At 37.8% G+C, this 24,788-nt stretch overlaps 1 long non-coding RNA gene across 4 annotated transcripts in view; it reads right to left on the reverse strand.

Moving 5' to 3' along the window:
* The window catches only part of LOC138752364 (uncharacterized), a 98,007-nt gene that overhangs the window by 29,702 nt on the left and 43,517 nt on the right, over positions 1-24,788 (reverse strand). Inside the window, exons 3-5 of one of the 4 annotated variants that reach the window (XR_011350560.1) lie at positions 20,878-20,929; positions 19,979-20,044; positions 18,276-18,394 (exon numbers count right to left, since the gene is read on the reverse strand). This is a non-coding gene — a long non-coding RNA (uncharacterized lncRNA). Of the gene's footprint in view, positions 1-18,275; positions 18,395-19,933; positions 20,045-20,877; positions 20,930-24,788 lie in introns of those variants that run through there. The other 3 variants (XR_011350561.1, XR_011350563.1, XR_011350562.1) reach the window with 3 other exon arrangements.

Consider the following 24,788-nt stretch of genomic DNA (forward strand, 5'->3'; position numbering starts at 1 on the left):
CCTCTGCCATTTCCACCACCTGTGACATGATCCAGGCACATATTCCCCACTCCTCCCCTGGCCACCTTCCACAAGGACCACTCCCTCTGTAACTCCCTTGTCCATTCCTCCCTTCCCCCTTGGTACCTACCCCTATGCTTGCAAGAAATGCTACACTTCCACCCACACCTCATCCCTCACCACCATTTTGGGCCCCAATTAGTCCTTCCAAATGAAGCCACACTTCACTTGTGAATCTGCAGGGGTCACCTACTGCATCCAGTGCTCCCGTTGTGGTCTCTTCTACTTCAGAGAGACTGTGTGCAGACTGGGAGATTACTTCATTCAGCGGCACTATCTGCCACCCATTTCAATTCCACACCCCATTCCCTGCTAACATGTCTGTCCATAGTCTGATGCACTGCCAGGCAGAAAGGACCCACAAATTGGAGGAACAATACCTCATCTTCTGACTGGGCAGGCTCCAAATTGATGACATTATCATCGAATTTACCAGCTTCCATTAAAATTTCATCCCCTGTCTCCTTTCCTCTAGTTTGTTTTTTTTTTCTCCCTCTCTTCCCTTTTCCCTCTGCCTCCTTTCACAGAGCCAGTCAATTCCCACCTTTCCTCTTATCATATCTAATTAACACTATTTGTTTGTTAGTCTGCACTCCTCTCCCTCCCATTTTTCCCATTTTCTCTCCCAGTCTTTATTCAAACACCTGCCTGCTTTTCTGCCTCAAAACACACTAATATACCTTTACTTCCCATGTACACTGAGAGATCAGTTGAGTTTCTCCAGAATTTACTGTGTGCTTTTATTATAATGACAGCATCTGCAGACTTCAGTGTTTCACAAGGCATCAGAGAGACCATTTAGGGATTATTCTCTACTGGTCCTTATTAATGAAAGAATGTTTCTGCATTATCACACATCAGAAACCGTTTACTGACAAATGCTGGAAATTAATGAGTTGTCTAATTGGAGGTTAAAATATAAAAGGGACGGTGACTGAAATGTATAAGTGGCATATAAATAACCAAGGTTTTTGAAGCCAGAGCATTGTAAATATTAAAAGTAGTTAGATAATTCTTTGAAATATCTGGAAAAAGAAGGCTCAGAAAAATTAGAAGAGATGTTGTGTCCTGGGTAGATGAGTTATATGCATATTGAGTGGTGGGGGGCAGGCTTGAGGGGGTCTGATATTTCTCCTATTTTTTTCGTGGTTTTGTGTCATGCGAAATAATTCTGGAAGTTGTGTGTCTAAGGGTGTACTGATAATCATGCGTTTTCTGCAAAAAATATTTGTTGCTGATAAACATATGCACATTTGTACTCAAGGTTCATGTGTCAGCATTACTTAGACCTAACTAGTGTTCATGATTGAGATTAATGTTATGCACATTTTTCAGCAATGAGGAAATGTGGTTAGCTTTTAAAAATAATAAACTGGATGATTAAAGAAATCTGCAAATTGAAACAGGTTATTCAGTATTTCCTGCTGCAGAGCTTTCTACACTAGTGAATAAGATTATTGCCTTTACTTCGTAGCTCGCAATGGCAACTGATGTTTAAGTTAAGCCTTTACATTTGACATTAATATTAAATTGACTTTTTGATTTCAATTAAGTGGATATTATTTGGTGGTTAGAAGAATGAGAGAAATCTTCTTCAAAGTTATTAAATTGTTAGAGAGCTTGACTAGTAAGATTCTGGCAAGATATTTCCCCCTGTTTAAAGAGTTTGAGACCATGGGGCATAGTTTCAGAATAAGATGCAGCGTTCTCTACCCTGCAGTACAAAGAAGGGTCAGTTATTGTGTTTGTTCAAAAGAAAGATAGAATAGGGTGTTGGACACCAAAGGGAATCAATAAATTTGTTGGCCATGCAGGACCATAGTGCAAAAGAAGATGAGGTATGATCTTGAGTAATGATAGAGTGCTCGTGGTCCTCCTGACCACTGGAAGAGTCAGAGACTAGTTTGTGGCAGCTTGGGTTGGATTCATGATGGATGCCTCCACACAGTCAGGAATTCTTTAGCTAATAGAATATAGTTATTTTAAAAGAACCCAAGTTTTTATTTCAATAAAAGAAACATCACATGAAGTGTGCAGAATGAGAATCAGTTGATAGCAGCAGAGAAATGGGAAGTGTAAAGTATCCTAATGCTGTAAATTGGGCTGGAAATGTCGACCATGAGTGGAAATTGTTCAAACAAAGACTTGTGCTGTACCTGCAAGCCATTGAACTCGATAGCAATTCGGATGCACAGAATATTGCACTGTTACTTAATGTGGCAGGAGCTCAAGCATTAGAGCAGTGGTTCTCAATCTTTTCTTTCCATTCACATACCATTTTAAGTAATCCCTATGCCATTGGTGCTCTGTGATTAGTAAAGGATTGTTTAAGGTGGTATGTGAGTGGGAAGGGAAGGTTGACAATCACTGCTCTGGACCCAAATGTTACTGAAATATTTTGCTTAAAAAAAGTTGTTATTGGTCCATTTCCTTTGGAGTCATGAAACCGTGTACATAACAAGTCAATGAGGTATGATTAAAACAGTACTTTTCAAACTTTTTCTTTCCACCCACATACCACCCTAAGCAATCCCTTACTAATCATAGAGCACCTATGGCATAGGGAATACTTAAAGTGTTATGTGAGTGGAAAGAAAAAGGTTGAGAACCACTGCAATAGAGGTTTTCAAAACATTTGTTTTTGCTGAGGAAGAAGACGACGGCAAGTTCGACAAGGTTATCAAGATGTTTGATGAACACTGTTCACCAAAGGAAAATGAAACCTTTTAGAGGTATATGTTTCGCTCGTGCATGCAGCTGCAGGGAGAGAGCTTTGATACTTTTTTAGCGGACTTGAAATTAAAAGCAAGATTCAATGATTTATGATCAAATTGTGTTTGGAATTATTGTTAAGAAAGTGAGAGAGAGGTAGTTACGAGAGACAGAGCTTACCTTAGTTGGAGCTGTGAAGATATACCATGCCAGTGATATAGCATTAAAGTTTGGTGAAAGTTCAAAAGCTAGAGAAAACGAAGGCATAGCTGTAGCCACAGTGTTGGGACACACAAATAAACAAAAAATGAGATGTAGGAAACAACAAAAAGGAGAGACATTCATTTGTAAACGATGTGACACTCAACATGCACCAAACCAATACCACACCTATGGAAATATCTGTAATAAGTGCAAAGGGCAGAATCACTATGTAAAGCAATGTTTTTCCAAAGGGAAACTAAACAGAAGTGAAACTGTAAACACTGTAGAAAAAATTGATCTCAGTACTGCACTCTTCGTTGGCATGGTGGTGCAGAAAAATTTTAAACCAACAGTCATTGAACAGCCAAGCGTGAACAGAGTCGAGCAAGATAAGTAAACGGTGTCATTGCATACAAATGGAACAAATATTCATTTCAAGCTGGACATGGGGCCAAAGGTCAATTTGATCTGTGAGAGGAAATCAGATAAAGCCATACATCCATGCAAATCTTGTGGAAATCAAAGCCTACAATGGCTAGAGCATCGACACGAAGGGTACATGTTAACTCAAGGTAAAAATTAAAGATAAAGAGCACCACTTCAGATTCTCAGTAGTCCCAGATGGACATGAATCACTGTTGAGGGACAAAACATGTGAAAACTTAAGCCTAGTCAAGAAGGTGTATCACATTAACAGAACCAGACCACAGAACAGTGTAGTGGAAATACTGGATCAATTTCCAGATATCATTAAGGGAAATATCTGGAAATTGGAGTTCTACCATTCTCCTATTCTCTTCTTCTTTGGCTTGGCTTTGCGGACCAAGATTTATGGAGGGGTATGTCCACGTCTGCTGCAGGCTCGTTGGTGACTAACAAGTCCGATGCGGGATAGGCAAGCACAGTTGCAGCGGTTGCAAGGGAAAATTGGTTGGTTGGGTGTTGGGTTTTTCCTCCTTTGTCTTTTGTCAGTGAGGTGGGCTCTGCGGTCTTCTTCAAAAGAGGTTGCTGCCTGCCGAACTGTGAGACGCCAAGATGCACGGTTGCAGGCGATATCAGCCCACTGGCCATGGTCAATGTGGCAGGCACCAAGAGATTCCATTCACCTATAAGATACAGTTAAAGGACACACAGCCAATAATGCATGTGGATTCCAGCACCACTAAAAGAAAAGCTCACTGCAGCAACAGACAAATGCAGAGGATCCAGCCTGCACAGCAAAAGAGGGAACACCACCAGTGCTTGACAGTTGTGGACCAGCAGAGCTGACACAAGCATCTGTGTTAAGAAGATCTGCACGTGTTATCAAAGCTCCTGACAGACTGAAGTCCTGCTGATGTATTTACGTTTATATTGAACTTTAAATTGAAATGAATATAGTATTAGTGTGTCTTGTTGTTCGATTAAACCTCTCAAGGAAAGGGGTGCAGTGATGGTGCCAGTGATCCTCCTAGAGTGAATTAAAGTCTAGTTTATTGCAGGTTGAGTTAGATTCAAGATGATGTCTCCACATGGCCCGGGGGGGAGTTCTTTAGCTAAAACAAAAGTATAGTTGCTTTTTAAAATAAATTCTTTATTATAATAAAAGAAACATCACATCGACAACTTGCTCCAGTTGTTATTTCTCATGTACTTAGCTACATCAGTGAGAACTGGTGCACAAATATCTCTGCTGTGAAGTCCTTCTGCTTAGCAGTGATGAAGTACCTATGTTTTGCCACCAGCCAGTGAGGGTGAAGGCATGAAGGAGATTTATAGTGGCATCTGCAAAGCTCAAATGTCACACCCTGACGGTGCCATGATTGCTGATGGTGACATGCCAACCTGCAAATGGTCATAAAATGGTTTCAACACCATGTTGATTTTTCCACCAGACAAGAGAACACCCTGGACCGGTGTACACCAACATCCCTGCTGCATACAAGGCTGCACCTCTCCCCCACTTTGGTTACTTGGATCACATATCCATCCTACTAACCCTGACATACAGACTTCTGGGAAAGCAAATTAGGTAAGTTTGTGGGGAGGTAAAGATGTGACACGGTTGGGTTGGCACAGCATCGTGCAAGACTGTTCTGATACCACGGACTGGAGCTGTTTCAGGGAGGTGGTCACCTACAATGATCATGTAAACATAGAGGAGTGGATGAGCTCAGTGACTGGCTACATCATCACGTGCATCGAGGACGTCACTGAGATCAAATGTTTCACAATCAGGCCTTACCAGAAACCATGGTTGGGTGCAAGGGACCAGGTCCTTCTCAGAGCTCGTGATGCTGCCTTCAGAATAGGAGTTAGGATGGCACGAGAATCAGCCAAAGCGGAACTTTCCCATGAAATCCACAAGGCAAAATGGTTGTAGCACAGAAGATCCACAGACAGCTGTGTGACACCAACGACACGAGGCGCATGTGGCAAGGGATCAAGACTATTGCAGATCAAGTCAATCTTGCAAGTTAAAGACTACGAAGCCTCCCTTCGAGACAGACTGGATATCTTCTGTGCACAATTTGATGAGAAGAACAGGATGATGCTGAAGAAAGCTCCATGTCCCCCATTGTATGGGCCCCTTGCATGGTGGCGGTTGAGGTGAGGAGAACCCTATTCAAGGCGAACCCATGCAAAGCGATAGGACCAGACAGGTACTGAAGGACTGTGCAGAACAATTGACGGAGTTCTTCACAGACATCTTCAACACAGCAGTTCATTGTTCCCATAGGATTCAAGACAGCCACAATCATCCCGGTACCCAAAAGGGTGACAGTAACAGGGCTCAATGATTACTGCTCAGTGGCACTGACCTCCACCATTACGAAGTGCTTCAAGCATCTGGTTATTAAATGCATTAAAGAACATTTCGCAGAGACACTGATCTACTTCCATTTCAATTTCAAGTTCCACTGTTGATGCTATAGCCTTGTACCTTCAATCTGTCCTGACCCATGTGGAGAACAAGGCTCATACACCAGGCTGCTGTTCATTGACAAGCTCAGTGCTTAATATAGTCTGGAGGAGAAGTTATCCTTGCTGGGACTCAACAGCCCTCTCTAACTGGATTCTAGACTTCCTAATGCAAAGACCACAGTCTGTCTGGGTTGGTAGTAGAACATAATGCACCATCAAACTGAGCATTGTTGATCACAGGGCTGCGTACTCAGCCCATTCCTGTTCACGCTACTAACCCAAGACTTGATCACCTGATCTAACTTCATCCAGTTTGTAGATGACACAAAAGCAGAGGGCCTCATCATCAACAACAGTGGAAAATCTGATACGTAATAACCTGAATCTCAAAGTGGATAAGATGAAGGAGATAATAGTGGACTTCAGGAGGACCAGGAATGACCACTCTCTTTTTTTTAAACTTTATTTAAAGATTTTATCACAAGAATAAAAAGAAAAATTACATTTAAAGAAAAGATAAAAAATAAAATAATAAGATTACAATACAACATTAGTAACCTAATTTAAATCCAACTAACCCCCCCAATACGACCACTAAGAAAAAAAATAAAATCTATATTTAAAAAAAACCACCGTTCCCCCAAAATAAAGAGTGAAGAGTTAGTAAAATTAATAAAATTATATATATATATATAAAAAAAACACTCACCTACAAGAAAAATAATAATGAAAAAAAAAGAATCATCAAATCTAAATTATCACACTTAAAAACATATTTAAGTCAAACTTAATTGCGTGTACTTAACAAATGGAGTCCACTTCAGCTTATAAAAAGACATCTTATCTTGAATTGAGAAAGATATCTTTTCCATAATTGAACAGGATTTCATCTCTAAGCACCACCTATCCAAAGTTAATATATTTCTATCTTTCCAAGTAAGCACTATACATTTCTTGGCCACCGCTAAGGCTAAATAGATAAAAGAAATTTGATGATCATTTAATCCTAAGTCAATTAATGATTGCATATTCCCTAATAAAAATATATCAGGATCTAATACAACATAGATATTATATAAACTATTAAATATAGATTGAATACCTTTCCAAAACTGTTGTAATCGGTCACAAAACCAAACAGTATGTAAAAAAGTATTAGCCATCTGATCACAGCGAAAACAACAATCTAACTTACTAAGACCAATTTTTTTAAATTTCTCTGGTGTTAAATATAATTGATGTATAAAATCATAATTAATCATCGCTAATCTAGCATTAATCAATTTCCGAATACTATTTTGACAAATTTCCATCCAGGCTTCTTCAGCTATTGTAGAACCTAAATCTTTTTCCCATTTCAATTTATCTTTATCCCAATCTTTCTTACTTTCATTTTCTTGTAAAATACAATATAAATCAGATATACACCCCTTTTTTGGTATTGAAAGCACATATATCTCAAAACTAGTTTCAGGCAATAGAATCATATGCCGACCACATATCTGTTTTACAAATGATCTTAACTGATAATGCACAAATACAGAGTTTCCACTAATACCAAATTTCCTTTGTAGTTCCTCAAAAGAACAAAAACATCCTTTGAAAAAACAATCTGATAAATTTTTTATTCCTTTCCTTTCCCATTGTTTTAAAATGATATTGGAGACTGTAAAAGGAACAACTTGATTATTATATAATGGCAATCGCCCAGACCACTTATTTTAAGCCCCAATTTATTAAGTTTACTCATCCATAAATTCATTAAATGTTTCAATATTGGTACATCATAAGTTCGTAATAAATTTTTATTCCCTCGAAACAAAAATTCATGTGGAAATTTTTCTAAAATGACTGCCATTTCTATCTTTGCCCAACTAGACGAATCCTCCATATTTATTAGAGCACTAAGAAATTTAAATTGAGCTGCCTCATAATAATATTGAAAATTTGGTAATCTTAAACCTCCAAATTGAAAATCCCACATCAACTTTCTCATTGCTACCCTCGGAAATTTTCCCTTCCATAAGAATTCTCTAACTGCTTTATATAAATCCTTAAAAAAACTTTAAAAAAAAAATAAGTAATTGATTGAAATAAATATTGTTTCCGAGGAAAAATATTCATTTTTATAGTATTAATCCTCCCTAATAAACCTAAAGGTAAATCCTTCCACCTAATCAAATCTAATTTAATCTTTTTTATTAAAGAAAGATAATTAATTGAATATAAATCTTGATATTCTGTATTAACATTAATTCCTAAATATTTAATTTGTTTAGTCCACTTCAAATTTGTAATATTTTTATATCTTGAATAATCATCTTTACAAATTGACAAAATTTCACTTTTGGCCCAATTTACCTTATAACCCGATAATTGACCATAATTTGCTAAAGATTCTTGAATTGCTGTTAAAGAAATATCAGGATCCACCAAGTATAATAAGACATCATCAGCAAATAAATTAATCTTATATTCCTCATTCAAAACTCTCATACCCTTAACATTTTCATTTTGATGTATTAATTGTGCCAAAGGTTCAATAACTATAGCAAATAAAGCCGGTGACAATGGACATCCTTGCCTAGTAGACCTTGTTAAATCAAAAGATTCTGAAATCTGCCCAATGGTAGCAACTCTAGCCTTCGGACTATTATATAAAGCCTTTATCAATCCAATAAACGAGGAACCAAAGCAAAACTTCTCAAGTACTTTAAATAAAAACTTCCATTTCACTCTATCAAAAGCCTTTTCTGCATCTAATGAAACCACTATTGGATAATTCATTTGAGATTTAGATTTATTTATCAAAGTAATTAAATGCAAAATATTATCAGGTACATATCTATTTTTTATAAATCCTGTTTGGTCTTCATGTATTATTTTAGGTAAATATTGAGCTAATCTATTAGCCATAACTTAAGCCACAATTTTATAATCTACATTTAGCAACGATATTGGTCGATAAGAAGAAATCTGTAAAGGATCTTTATCTTTTTTTGGTATAACTGTAATTATTGCATTAGAACAAGATTCAGGTAGTTGACAAGTTTTATAAATTTGCTGTATTACATCCTTATAAATAAAAGATATATCAACATAAAAAGTTTTATAAAATTCTATAGAAAACCCATCTTCACCAGGTGCCTTTCCATTTGGCATATCTCTTATCGCCATTTCAATTTCATTTTCTGTAAAAGATTTATCCAACTCTTGTCTATCTTCTTGATTCAGTTGTGGCAATTTAATATTTTTCAAAAAAGAATCTATTGCATCTTCAGTTACATCTTTACATTCAGAAGTATATAATTTTTTATAAAAATTACAAAATTCCTCATTAATTTCATTTTGTCTAAAAGTAATACCCGATTTCTTTCTAATTGCTTGTATAACCCTAGATAATTGTTCCTTTTTTAACTGCCATGATAGAACTTTATGAGCTTTCTCACCCCATTCATAAAACTTATGTTTAGTTCGATTCATGAAACATTCAAACCGATATGTTTGTAATTCATTATATTTAAATTCTAAATTAGTTAACTGATTATTTTGCATTTCGGTAGCATTTTTTTGAAATCCTTTTTCAATAACAGTTATTTTTTTCTCTAAATCTTCAATCTCTCTAAGTCTCTCTTTCTTTACTTTCGAAGCATAACTAATAATTTGACCTCGTAAAAAAGCTTTCATTGCATCCCATAAAACAAACTGACTTGAAACAGAATTAATATTATTACTAATAAAAACCTCAAATTGTTTTTTTTAAATAACTAATAAACTCTGGTTTTTGTAATAGCATAGTATTAAATCTCCATCTTGAAGTTCTCTGAACATCTTGTGAACTCTGGTATTCTAATAGTAGTAACGAATGATCTGAAACCAACCTAGCCTTATAATCCACGGATATAACCTTATCCTGCAAATGTGTTGAAATTAAAAAATAATCAATTCTTGAAAAAGAATTATGGCGTGAGGAATAAAAAGAAAAATCTTTCTCTGCAGGATTAAATCTCCGCCAAATATCAACTAAATTCAAATCTGTCATCATATTAGTCACTTGTACTGCCATCTTAGATTTCTTAATTACTCTTGGATACTTGTCCAATAAAGGCTCCAATATCACATTTAAATCTCCCCCAATCATCATATTAGAATTTGCTTGTCCAAGTAATAAAGACATATCCACAACATAAGCTGTATCCTCAACATTTGGAGCATAAACGTGAAGCAAAGTCCACGCCTCATTAAAAATTGTACAATTCAATTTTAATAACCATTTTTTTCTTCATTCTGTAACTGAAATGGTAGATTCTTGTGCACCAAAATTGCCACTCCTTTCACCTTTGAATTAAATGAGGAATAAAAAACTTGTCCAACCCATTCACGTTTAAGTTTCAAATGTTCCTTATCTGTTAAATGAGTTTCCTGTAAAAAAGCCACATCAACTTTTAATTTTTTTAAGTAAGCAAGTACTTTCTTACGCTTAATATGATTATTTAAACCCTGATCATTAAGACAAGTGAACTTTAACTTAGACATTTCTTACAACAATGCAAACAAACAAAAAAAAGAAAGAAAAAAAAGAAAAAACAAGAAAAGAGGGGGAAAAACCCCTCCCCTTATCCCCTCTTAAAACTACAAGAAAAAAAAAGAAATTAATTTTTCTTTAAAAAGAAATAATTAAAAAAAACTTCACTCCTAAATCCAAAAATTAGTTAAAAAAAAACAGGTAAGAGGTTACAACTACCTCCTCCTGTCTTAACCCCACAATGGGGTAACTCCCACAAAATATTGGGTGTGAGATAACTCACACGTAGCTGACAACTTCTGGAAAATAATGCCCACCCAGCTCCCTCTCCCAACTCCCATTTCACATTAAACCATCATCATTATCTAAAATCTTCTCAGAAAATTTTTTTTAATCAACTTTGTCACTCCGACCACCATTGCTTCCATTTCTTCTTGAAATTCGACTCCCATCTTGCATCTCCACTCTCTTTGGAGACCGTGGAGGACTACGTCGTTCCTGAAATTGCGTAATTGGTAACGATTGAGCAAAGTCCATAGCTTCCTTAGGGTTATCAAAAAATTTTGGTTGATATCCATCTTGAAAAATCTTCAATACTACAGGGTATCTAAATGTTGCTTTATATCCTTTTTTCCATAGCACTTCTTTCACAGAATTAAATTCACGTTGTTGAGAAATAACTTCTTGACTTAAATCCGGATAAAAAAAACACGATTATTCTGAACCATCAAAGGAGATCTATTTTGTTGTGCATTTCTAATAGCCACATGTAAAATTGTCTCTCTATCATAACAGTTTAAACAACGAACCAGAACAGGTCTTGGATTCTGTCCTGAAAAAGGCTTTCTTCTCAAAGCTCTATGAGCACATTCCAATATTAAGCCCTCCGGGAACTTATCTTGTCCTAACACTTGTGGAATCCATTCGGTAAAAAATTTTCTTGGATCTGGTCCTTCTATATCTTCTGGCAAACCAACAATTTTTACGTTGTTCTGTCTAGACTGATTCTCCAAATAGTCAACATTTTTCGCTAAATTTTTATTCTGAATTTGTAAAATTTCAATTGTTTTATTTACGTCTTGCAATTGATCTTGTACCTCGACTATACCTTGGTCACAAACATCAAGTTTTTCACTTTTATGGAGCTTAAAAGCTCCATAATTGACCATCTGTTGAGTATTAATATCCACCAAGGTATTAAGCTTAGTGTTAACTTGAACTAAAGATTTACCTATCTCTTTTATTGAAGAAGATAACTTAAATTCAAGATTCTTAATAAGCATATCAACTGGAATATATTCAGGTACAATAGGGTCCTGCTGTTTCTGAATAACCAAAGGGTCTTCTTTTCCTTCCCTTAGTTTAACTGTTTTTCTTGCAGTATGACTACGTGTAGAAACCCCTACCACAACCTCCTCAGTAATATAAGAAGACTGATAGTCAGGGTTATCCTTAACCCATATTGTATCAAGACCCTTCGTTACATCAAAATCTATTGAAGCCTTCATAACTGGTGATGCATTTCGCAGCGCCATCGCTACATCGATCGGTGGACATCTCTTTAATGTCGGGTCTTCAGCTGGCGGCGTCCCAGCTGTTCCAACTGTCAAAAGTTCAGTGACAGCGCTCATAGTGGGCGTTGATTGAAATACACGCGTCTGGCTAGCCCTTTGTTCCAAAGGCTGCCGGGCGCCATCTTTAAAGAGCCCTACCTGTAAAGAGTGGAGCTCCGTTGCCGAGTCTTGCACTTCTTCTCCTGGATCCATTCCACGCTGAGTCCTGGCTTCTTGTAAACAGGTAGGCTCAGATAACTTCGGGAAATACAGTTTCTTAGCGATCTGTTGCCGGTTTTTTTTACTTTTTTTTAACAATTGTACCATTAGGAGCTAATTCAAAACCTCTAACTATTTATAAACTTTTTTAAAAGTTTTAACGGGCACTTATAGACAAAACAATAACAAAGAGTCAGGAGAGGACTGGAAGGCACGTCTATTCCTTACGCCATCTTGCCACGCCCCCCCCCCCCCCAGGAATGACCACTCTCCACTACACATCAACAACTCTGTAATGAAAGAGTGGAGAGCAGTAAATTCCTTGGAGTTCTCTTAACTATTAACCTATTTTGGACACACAATATGTCAGAAAGGTGCAATAGCAACTGAACATCCTGAGAAGACTGAAGCGGGCAAGGCTAATGGCCACCATTACATCTGCCTTCTGCAGGAGTGCTATCGAGAACATCCTGGCTGGCTCCATCACAGTGTGGCATGATTGCTGCAGAGAATTGGAGGTCAATCCATAAGACCATGAGAATAGCAGAGTGCTCACTGGAGTCTTCCTCCCTTCCTTTAATGTGATCTACTGGGATTGTTGTCTGAACAGGGTGCACAAAATCATTGAGAACCCCTTCTACCCTGCATACAGTATCTTTCAGCTTTTCCTGCCAGGGCAGACATATAGGAGTATCAAAGCTAGCCCCACCAGGATGAGGAACAACTTCTTCCCTCGGGCAATGAGAATGATGAATGACCAAAGGAATTTTTCATACTTAAGCATCTGAATTCTCATATTCACAAAACGACAATCATTTATTGTATATATGAATACTTGCCCTGCAAATGTATTGTTTGTCTCCATGTGTGTAACATCTGACTGTATGTTTGTGTATTTTGCACTGAGATCCGGAGAACTCTTCTTTGTTGGGGTGTACTTGTGCAATCAGATGACAATAAACTTAACTATACTGTGCCATTCTTGGCTTAAAATAAATATATATACTTTCAAAAAGAAGTTTAATATATGCTTTCACATGCATTAAATGTTATTAGGGCAACTTCTTAAATCTATGTTTTCTTTGGCATCTGATACAGCAAATAATCTAGTTTGCTTGTAATTGCATATTTTATTCAATTGGATCAATACCTATCACAAATACATTTGAACATCGATTTGTAACTTCTATCTTGTTCGATTTTAGCTTTGCTTGGCACTCTATGAAGCTTTAAATATGCTGTCCACAAGAAACCAGTCTAAAATATTTTTAAACAATATGGTTTGAAGAAGAACATGAATAATATATAATTTGCAATGTTTCCAAAAGCCATGGCCTACTTATTAATTGAGGTACAAACTCTCCTCTGAAACAAGATGAATTTCAATAGCTGAATTCAAAGCCCTTTAGATGTCTTCAGACTATTGATGTAATATATCTACTCTGGAAAGGGGTCAGAGATCTTTTCATGTTGTAACTTGAAGACCAGAATTAATATAAAAGGCAATGATTTTGTATGTCAAGGAGAATTTTTCTAAATAAACAGATGTTGTGAATGTGTAGTGTGGGTGAAGATAAAAATGTTTGTGCATTTTTATGCAGTTGTATGCGTTATCTAGAGAAATCATTTGGGAAGGAGTCAACACAAGTTGAAATTTATTCCTTTTGGTGCAATTCTTAGTTGATGCTTCCTGATGAGTACTTGTAGAATCCTGGAAACCATTCATTTGTTTGACTTCTTTTGGCATGGACCTGCTGGTCTTATTGGGCTCAGTTGAATTGAATATGACTCATCAAACACCGACTTGGTTGCTTATATTTGCTTCCAAACAGGATGTCCAGCAGGCAGGTGAGTGATAGTGAGGACACAGAAATGCTGGAAGAACGCTTGCAGCATCCATAAGAGACCAGATATATTACAGCTGTTTTGCATGATAGTGAGTCCTCAGCAAAAGGCAGATCCCAGGTGGGTCAACGTGCTAACAGAAAGCCGGAGAAGTGACAGAATTTCAACCAGGATCAAGGCTGAGAAGCATTTTAAATGCTTATGGTAATTATTTCTTAAAAATTTGCATTAAAACTGAAGACTGCTTAAATCTTAAAAGTTATTTTAATGCTTAATAACCATCTGTTTATAAATGAAATACATTGCAACACATTAAAATAATTTAAAACATTGATTGCCAAATAAAATAAATAAAAAGAAAATTTACACAAATTTGAAATAAAGATGCAAAATGTCCAGCATGTTTGATATAATTTGTGGAGGGAGAAGTAGTGTTGCCACTTCAGATCAATGTCCTTTCATCAGAAACCGGATACAATTTTTCTTAAACAACACAGTAGAAGCTGCTTGAAACTTCTGCTGCCCAATTACACCCAATTAACCTACAGCCCCGTACATTTTGTAGTGCACAAGACAGAAGGAAGTCTTGCTTTAATTACATAAAGCCCATGTGAAACTGTATCTGAAGTATGATGTGCAAGGCTTTTCTTCCTGTCTAATGAAGTTAAACAGGAAAGTCTGCAGACACTGTAATTGTCATCCCATATACAAAAGTGCTGTATTTAAGTGAACAAAGATCCAATAAATTATTCCTGCTTCTATTTTTTATATTCTTAGCTACTACAATATAGAAAATGGGGAAGAGGGCATGTGATATACGGTAATTTTTGGCTATATTCACTTTTTATAAATCGGAAAACCTACCCTTGACCTAAGATCAGGAAATATTGTGCATTATATGACCAACCAGATGGCCAGTTCGATTATTTGTAGGCCTGAAAGGGGAAATTCAGTATTGAGTTCCTTATTATGATTGGCATTCATTGTTCCTGATAAGCCAGGGCATCAAAGATTATGGGGAGAAGGCTGGGTCTGGGGCTCAGTGGAAAGTGGATCAGCTCATGATGAAATGGCAGGCTGAATACCCTATTTCTCTACTATGTCTCATGGTCTTAAACTTGTTTTGTCAGAATTCCACAGCCCTGCTGCTGAGAAAATGAGAAGTTACAGTATTAGAAAATGTTAATTGTCAATTTAATCAAATTCACTCTTCACAATTATCGGACGGTTAGCGCAATGCTGTTACAGCACCAGCGATCAGGACTGGGGTTCAGATCTCACGTTGTCTGTAAGGAGTTTGTATGTTCTCCCCATCTCGGTATGTGTTTCCTCTGGTGGCTGCAGTTTCCTCCCACCATTTGAGACATACCAGGGGTTGTAGGTTCATTGGGTGTAATTGGGTGGCACAGGCTCGTGAGCCAAAATGGCCTGTATGTCTAAATTTTAAATTTTTTAATAGGTTTGGAGAAGGTGTCAAAGAAGTTTGCCTTGATAATATTGATCAGGCAAAAAAAATTTGATTTGTGTCATTTTGTGGGTGTCACTAATAAATTTCTGCTTTAAATCCCAGCTATAATGTACCCTGAAATAGTATATTATCCTCTGAAATGGTCCATCAAGCCACGGTGAATAAGCCACATTGCTGTGAGTCAGAGTCGCATTCCAACCGATATGGGAATGGACAATGTGTCTCCACCACCCCCACCCCCTCCCGACGGACATTATTGAGTCAGATACCCATACAAGTTAGGACTCAGAGGATAGAAAAATGTGATCCATTTCAGTGGGATATGAGAGAGTTGAACAAAGTGTGACTTGGGATCAGCAGACTAGGACTTTGGACTGCAACGTAAGGGTGGGGTGCAAAAGAGCTTAAGTGTTGATGCAATGTGATCCTGAGGCAAACATTAGTGCTGGTATTTGAATAATTGGTGTACCTGATTCCTACTTCAGATGAGAATTAAGCAGAGTCCAATGTTGTTGTAAGCTACTTTCTGGACAACTGTTGGCTTTTTTTAATTGAAGTGAAGCAGAAAGGAACATATTGTATGGAAGACCCATCCAAAAAGAATTTACAGAAGGAGAGTAGAATTTTTTGACTGATCTTGAATCAGTTAAGGTTAATTATGTGATACCTAGGATGACATATGGTGACTGCATTTCTGAGAAGTGTTTGCTGCGGAGATCTGGAAGAAATCCAGCGATTTTTTTTTTAAACTCATGTGGAGCACCATAAGGTCGGCTCATTCTACATAGCAGGGCAATGTCGACCCCTGATCAGATTGTGCTCCACTGTCAGTCCCCAGTAACAAGAATCATTCCCAATCAGGGGCTTCCACCAATATTAAACCGGGTAATCCCAAAGTTAACAAAGCTTGTCACTTTTATCTTGCGATGATGTTCAGTACTTGCCTGTGCGATTTATTGAAAGGAAATCCATTTACTGGACAATATTTTTGAATTTGAAAATTCCAAGTTGTATATTGCATGTTTTTGGAGCTGTGTTGGGATGGATTTCCTTATTCCATTTATTTTCTTCTGTTTACCAGCTTTCAGAGTCAACAAGCACATTTATATATTTCTGATTTACTCTTTAATGACACTCTTTTCCCACAATTTGTTGATGCTACTTTCACTTTGCTGTTGTGGTTGCCTTATTTTACAACTGTCATTCATTAAACTTTTCAAATACCTTCTATATTTATATCGACAGCATAAGTGTTCTACCGGAGTTCCGTGTAGTAGTTCAGAGTTACATGTTTGAGCAGAGTGAGAACAAATTGTTCCACGCTGTGTATGAATACTTATGTTCAGTAATTGAACAGAAAATAAATGGTTTATATACATTTGCAGGGAACTTTATAATTGAGTAAAGTTCATCCTGAACAGAAAATACCATTTTGTTTTTAAATTCTCAAGTTCCCTGCAAGTTCTCAAACTCAAATGATATATGTCATAGAATATTGCAATAAAACATATAAATTTTCTTAAATATAAGGTAAAAAGATTGACCAGCACTGCTCTAGCAGTAGTTTCCATCCAGTGAAGTCATTGGCAGGAAAATAGGAGGTAGATGAGTACAGAACCAAACATTTGGGCAAAGTTATTCAGAGAATAATTCTTAGTCCATTCAGCCTTTGGTTATTTCAAAGACTAGAATAAATCACTGCATTTGTGCCTAATGGAATCACAACAAATTTCTTTGGTGTACATTTAGACTCCACTGTATTTATCTTACCTGAATGTATTGTTCTAGAACACTGGTTTTCAAATTGCCTCCCTAAACTCACATTCCACCTATGCCATAGGTGCTTTGTGCTTAGTAAGGGATTGCTTTAGGTGGTATGTGAGTGGGAAGGGAAGGTTAAGAATCATTGCTCTAGACCCAATTGTGACTGAAATATTTTGCTTGAGAAAAATTGTCATGGGCCCATTTCCTTTGGAGTTATGAAACCGTGCACATAATGAGTCAATTAGGTACGATTAAAACAGTGGTTTTCAACCTTTTTTCCACCCACAGTCCACCTTAAGCAACCCCTTACTAATCACACCTATGGCAAAGGGATTGCTTAAGGTGGGTGGAATGTGAGTTTAGTGGGGCAGTTTGAAAACCACTGCTCTGCAATTATATAAATGACAAATGGGTAATTGTAACTGGGAAGATCATGGGCCATATATAATGACACTTAATAACTCAGTATCATACATTGCTCCAAAGAAACTGATAAAGGAAAGTGAAAACCTCTCAGATTTTCTGACTGTAATTAAAGAAAATCTAGTCAGAACAAGTGAGTTCACAATAGTAGACCCATAGAACTGCAAAACACTACAACATAGAGGCAGCCCCTTTGGCCCAGCTAATCTGTGCTGAACTATCATTCTGCCCAGTCCCAATGATCTGCACCTGAACCATAGCCCTCCATACCCCTCCCATCCGTGTATCTATTAAAAAAAGTTCTTCAATGTCAAAATGGACCTCACGTTCACCACTTCAGCTGGCATTTGTTTCACACTCTCACCACTCTCTACATGAAGAAGTTTGCTCATATGTTCATTTTAAACATTTCCCCTTTCACTCTTAACAACTCCAAAATCATTAGTGCTAAGGATATGATCAGACTGATAAAATGAAGACTATTTATGGACTTCAAAATTACCATTTCATCAAAAATATTTGTAATTTGTTCAATACATCCACCAAAAAAAAACATTTTGGCTGAAATTCATTGTGCTTCTGCAAGCATTTATTTTGTAGTTAATCCCATTTTGCTTACAAAGATTGGTGAGTACATTATTTATCTCCATGTACACCTTTGACAGGCAAGCCAGCTGATGGAAATGGACTATGTATCTCCTCCAAGAGTGGGCATTGCTGGAGATTGGAGAGAAAGATGCATGAGATAGGCTTTAAGAGACCTGGTTTCTTTTTACACTGTGGTACTTAAAATGATATATATCTTGAAACTTTCCAGGCATTCTTGTTTTGGAGGATCAAAGTGGATAAAGCTGGCACTGCACAACTAATTCCATGCCACAGATGTCCAATATGCTGTTAAGCTATTAAAATGTCATGTTGTGAGTGGATTCTATTGTATTGACTCAGATGCTACTCATATCATTTAATTAAGTTTAAATTGCCATTGGCAAACACATACAAAAGCTAGAATTTCGCTTCTCTTTCAACATTCTTCAACATTAATGATTGTAAATTTTAATTCACTTTAATTGTGTCTAATTATCATGCATAATAGTACTAATTTTCTTTGAATAATGTCAACCACATTTTGCACTCTATGCGATCTTACTTTGGAATCAGGTTGAATGCTAAAAATCTCATTTAGGTCTTGCCTCGTCCCAATCTGTGGCCATACTCAACACGATATTCACCAGAAATGGTAATTCAAGATTTTTATGTCAATCTATGCCACTGTGCGGTTGCCAATACAGTTTATCCCTCACAATTCCTTCCCAAAGCTTAATGTGCTTTCTTAATGGTATGCCACATCTCACACTGGTATTACTGGTATTGTCAAGTGTCCACATTTGTCTTGAGTCATCTAGAAGAGCTGCTGCCTTTCTGTGCCAGAAGTGTGCTTGCTGTTCTCACTGAGTTCAAAGGTTCAAGGATTCCTTTTATTGTCATGTAATAATACATTAAAAATAAAATATACTTCAACTCTTGTCAAGATAAACAAAAAGTCACCTTGAGCTTTGCCCACTGCCCCTAACAATAGAGGAAAAAGAAGTAGAAGAGAGTCCCTTCAGAGACATTGTGTCTGTGGATTCTCCTCCAGCGCTCCTGCAGAACCAAAGACTCCATCGGTCACCCAAGCTCCAGAATCCCAGTTTCGATACCTGGTTCCCATGAGCCAATCCCCAGCCGTCCACAGCCTGTGTGGTCCTTTGACCACGTCGCCAGTAGGCCATGGTCTTGTGTAGGTTCTTTATCCACAGAGACCCTTGCTGGTCTGCTGCCCCAGTCGCTGCCTTGTAGGGTCATATCCCATGTTTCTCCTTCTCAATAGGAAGTATTATCCTCTTTTCTGGTGCCATGCACCAGTCTATTTATATGTTTTCCCTATGACTGCATGGGTTTCCTGTGGGTGCTTTGATTTCCTGTCATGTGGGCTTAAGTGACCTACTACAAAATCAAATTCAGCCCCAGTAAGAGTCAGCAAAGCTTAATTTCCTGATGAGCTCAATAACCACTAGAACAAGGAAGAACCTCTGCGCACCCCTATGTGCCCTGATGATACTCTATTGTTAGTATCTGAAGATTAAGTGTGATCTGCCTTCAGGAGAGTGAATCCCTGTGCTGACCAACTTCCTAATGTATTCACAAATATCTTTAGCATTTCACTCCAACAGGGTGAGATACCCCCAACCTGTTTCAAACAGGCCTCAATCGTACCTGTGCCCAAGAAGAGTGTGGTAACTTGCTTAAATGACTACTGACCAGTGGCATTCATATCCACAGCGATGAACCACAAGTTACCTCTGGAGCTTAGGTAGGTGGTGGAATCTGTGGAGTTAATGCAAAGGTGGTGAGGATTAAAAAAATAGAATAAATGTCAGATTAATGCAAATCAGTGTTGATATTTGGCACACAATTAATGGTCTGTTGGGCCAAATTCCGCGGTGAACATCTCTGATTACAATGAAATTAAAGCCAACAATTTATTTTGTATTGATTAAGAGAACTATAAAGCAAAGATAAAATAATTTCTGTTTGTAATCCTATTAACTATGGTCCGCAAAGAAATATAAAATGCCTCAGAATATCTATCTGTACAGAATAGAATTCAAGTACAGTAAAGGCCCTGCAGCCTTTGATGCATGTCTGTGTCTGTGTCGGACATGATGCCAAATTAAATTGATCCCATCTGCCTTCACATGGTCCATATACTTCCATTCCCTGCATGTTTGTGTGCCTGTCTAAATGAGTCTTAAACAGTGCTATTATTATCACCCCTGGCAGTACCTCCAATCACCTGCCACTCTCTGGATAAAATAAATTTATCTCAGACATCTCCAATTACGCTTTCTCCATCTCATCTTAAATATATGCCCTCAAGTATTAGACATTTCCACCTTAGGAAAAAGACTACATTATCTATTGGGGGAGCATGGTTAGTGTTGCAGTTAACACAAAGCTACTTTAGCACAAGTGAGCTGGGTGTGAATCTGACACTATCTGTAATGAGATTGTTCTCTCCATGTCTGTGTGGCTTTCACTTGCCTCCATTCTCCGAAATGTACAGGGCTGGCAGACTAATTGGGTGTAATGGGAAGCATGGGTTTCGTGAGCTAGAAGGGCCTTCTACAGGGATGTATCAGTAAATTAAAAAATCTTACCCTATCTTGCCTCTCATAATTTTATAAATTTCTGCCTTCAGTCTTCAACACACTAGAGAAAGCAATTCAAGTTTATTAGTATCAGAATCAGAATTTATTGTCATGAACATATGTCACAAAATTTGTTGTTTAGTTGAAGCATTGCAGGTGCAAAAATTGTTATAAATTACAGTTTTTAAATAAATAAAGTAGGGAATGTCTGTGGTTCATTGTCCATTCAGAAATCTGATGACGGAGGGGAAGAAGTTGTTTTTGTACTGTTGGGGATTTGTCTTCAGGCTCCTGTACCTCCTTCCTGATGTTGGCAGTGAAAAGAGGGCATGGCCTGGGCGGCAAAGGAGGCTTTCTTGAGACACCGTCGTTAATGGAGTCAAGACTAATGTCTTTGCTGGTGCTGGCTGAGTTTGCAACTCTCTGTAGCCTCTTCCTGTCCTGTGCATTGGCACCTCCATAGCCAATCAGTGATGCAACTTGTCAGAATGCTCACCTGTGGAAATATGCAAGAGTCTTTGGTGACATATCAAATCTGTTCAAACTCCTACTGAAATATGGCGAGATATAGTGGGTTTTCTTCATGATTGCATCAGCATGAAGGCCCCAGGAGAGATCTTCAGAGATGTTAACAACCAGGAATTGAAATTCTTTATTCTTTCCATTGCTCAATGAGGATTAGTTTGTGTTCTCCTGGTTTCCTTTCCTGAAATCCACAATCGGTTCCTTAGTTGTGCTTGGTTGAGTGCAAGGTTGTTCTTGCGCCACTGCTCAATTAGCTTATCTATCTGTACGCTTCCTCATTAGTGTCTGCGATTCTGCCAACAACCATGATATCATTGACAAAATTGTCGATGGCATTTGAATTGTTCCTGGCCACACAGTCATAGGTGTGGAGAGAGCAGAGCAGTGGGCTAAGCACACATCCTCGAGGTGCGCCTGTGCTGATTGTCAGTAAGGAGTAGATGTTGTTAACAATTTGCACTGACTGTGGTCTTCAGATAAGGAAGTTTCCAGGATTCAGTTGCAGAGGGAGGTGCAGAGGCCCAGGTTTTGGACCTTGCTGACCAGTACTGAGGGGATGATTGTGTCGAAAGCTGTTGTAATCGTTGAAATGTAGCCCGAGGTACATATCACTGCTTGTGATCAAGAGCTGAGTGGCAAGCCAGTGAGATTGCATCTGTTGTGGAATGATTGCGCCAGTCGGCGAATTGCCATGGGCCCAATTCTTTTTTTAGATATGAGTTAATTCTGGCCATGATGCAACTCTCAAAGCATTTGATCACAATGAAATTGTGATTGAGGCAGATCACTCTGCTCTTCTTGGTTTGATTGATGCCCTTTTAAAGCAAGTGGGGAAAATGACTGCAGCAATGAGAGACTGAAGATGTTACTGAAGACTCCAACTAGTTGGTTGCCACAGATTTTCAGTACCCTACCAGGTATGTCATCAGGGCCTGACACCTTATGAGGGTTCACCCTCTTGAAGGATGTTCTGACCTCAGAGACCTCAGAGACAGATATCACAAGGTCGCCAGCCTCTGCTGGGATTCTCATAGGTGCTGTTGAGTTCTTCTTTTCAAAGTGAGCATGAAAGGTGTTCAACTCATCAAGCAGTGAAATATGTCCAACCTCCCCTCTGAACTGATACCCTCGAATGCAGGTAACATCCTGATGAATCTTTTATGTAGCCTCTGCAAATTCTCCAAATCCTTCCTGTAATGTGCTGACAAGAACTGCACATAACATTTTCTCCAAATATGGCCCAACCTAAGTTTATAAAGCTGCCACAGTTGTCTTTAGAATTGTATCCACGTGTGTCCACCTTCGGAGAGCTGTGGGCTTGCACCCCAAGTCTACACACTTGCCCATTAGCCTATCTGCATTTTCATCAAATTTATTAACATATGTCACAAACAACAGCATTGCTTTCAATGGTACAGCATATGTCTTAAACAAAGAAGCCACATTGATAACTCTCCAGTCCTCTGGGACCTTGACTTTTGCTGGAGGGGATACAATAATCTATGTCAATATAGCAGCAATCTCCGACCTTGCCTCTCTCAATATCCTGGCCCATTCCTTGAGGCTTTAGGGTCATATCCACTTTAATATTCTGCAATAGAAACAACATTGCCTTCTCCTTGACATCAACATACATGGAATATTAGTAAATCCCACACTGACCTCACTGTTTTCCATTTTCTTTTCATTGGTGAATATTTTTACAAAGTATTCATTTAGTACCTCACCAGCTTCCTCTGACTTCCCTGCTTTGTCCTTGAGTGGTCTAACTCAATCCCGATATACCCTCTTGTTCTCAATATATTTATAAAATGCCTTGAGATCTTCTTGATCACTAAGGACATTTCATGGACCTTTTCAACCCTCCTGATTGAGTTTTTTTTTCCTGCTTTCTTTACATTTCTGAAGTATTAAGCCTGGTTTCATTTTTTTTTAAATCTTATTTGTCTTTCATTTGACTTTGTACAAAATTTACAATAGTTCTATTCCCGAACCTTTCCATGCCAGTCTTTCTTCCTCACTGGAGCATGGCTGCACTGGATTCTGATAAGCTGGTCTTTAAGCAACTCCCACATGTCAGATGTGGACTTACTCAATAACAACTGCCCCCCATCTACTCTCCTAGCTCCTGCCAAATAATGTTCTACATTTCCCTCAAATTAGTACTTACCCGAGTTCCAAACTTATCCATAATGATCTTAAAGTTAAAGAATTCTGATTGTTTCCAAAATGCTCCCTAACTGAATTTCTGACCACCTGATAAGACTCATTCTTCACCATAGTGGACAATATACTATGTATTATTTCAAGAAATTCTCTTGGATGTACCTAAATTTGATAACAACCAGTTTGGGGTCATTTTATGGCATTCTGACAATTCAGTTGACTTTTCCAGTCTATCTCATATCCTGCTTGACAGTTTGAGCTGCAAGAAGGATTCAGAGATGATGCTTCAAGGGTTGGAGACAGGATAAGAAAATGGACAGGTGGAAAGTAATATTGGAAAATTTGAAATCAGCTATTATGTAGATAAAAAGACATGCAAAGGTATCTCTTTTTCCCTCTCCCACTCTCTTTCTCCTCTCCATCTCCTCTCTCCTATCTCTCTCTTCTCTCCCCTCTCTCTCCCTCCCCTCTCTCCTCCCCTCTTTCACTCTCTATCTCCCTCTTTTTTCTCTCTCTCTCTCTGAATTTCCCATATTGATATTGCCCTCAATTATTGTTCAAAGGATGCAAATATGGAATGATTGCCAAGGATCATCTGTCAGTAAACATTTTACTGTAAAAATCTGTCAGTACTGTCTATGATTTACTTGTGAATGAAAACCTATTCTACTTTCTTCATTGTCACATCATAATTAACAAGAGGTCTCCTGGCATTACTTCAAAATGTGTAGAAAACAATATTTGCATAATCAGCCTGCAGTTTCTTACATCATCTCTGGACTGCGTTTGGAAATTCTTGCTTAGGCTCTTGAACTAATAAATTACTTAAGCAAGTGAGATAGCTGCTGAAGGTATTTAGTGCAGCAGGTACATAAGTTTTTGAGGATTGCTCTCTTGAAATTAGTGTAATCAGTGAGCAGATAGAGTGAAAATGTCTTTCAACATCTAGCTTTATGAAGTCCCTCAGCGTATCTGACCGCGACAGTCAGCCAGTTAATTCTACAGTTAGTGCAAACTTTTGTACCATTGAAAACAAGTGAAATGTGATTCTAAGTGGATATTTTTGACAGTGTGTCCTTGTGAATTAAATTGATTTTAACAGAAAAATTATATTAAACTAACAACTGGGCAGATCCATAACCTAATCAGTGATTAAAAGGCTGTTGTGAAACGTAATTTCAAGTAAAATTTCAGAGGAAACAGATCTGTGGAAATGTCCAGTCATTGCA

This window comes from Narcine bancroftii, chromosome 2 (assembly GCF_036971445.1).
Source record: "Narcine bancroftii isolate sNarBan1 chromosome 2, sNarBan1.hap1, whole genome shotgun sequence".
In the NCBI taxonomy this organism is placed as follows: Eukaryota; Metazoa; Chordata; class Chondrichthyes; order Torpediniformes; family Narcinidae; genus Narcine; species Narcine bancroftii.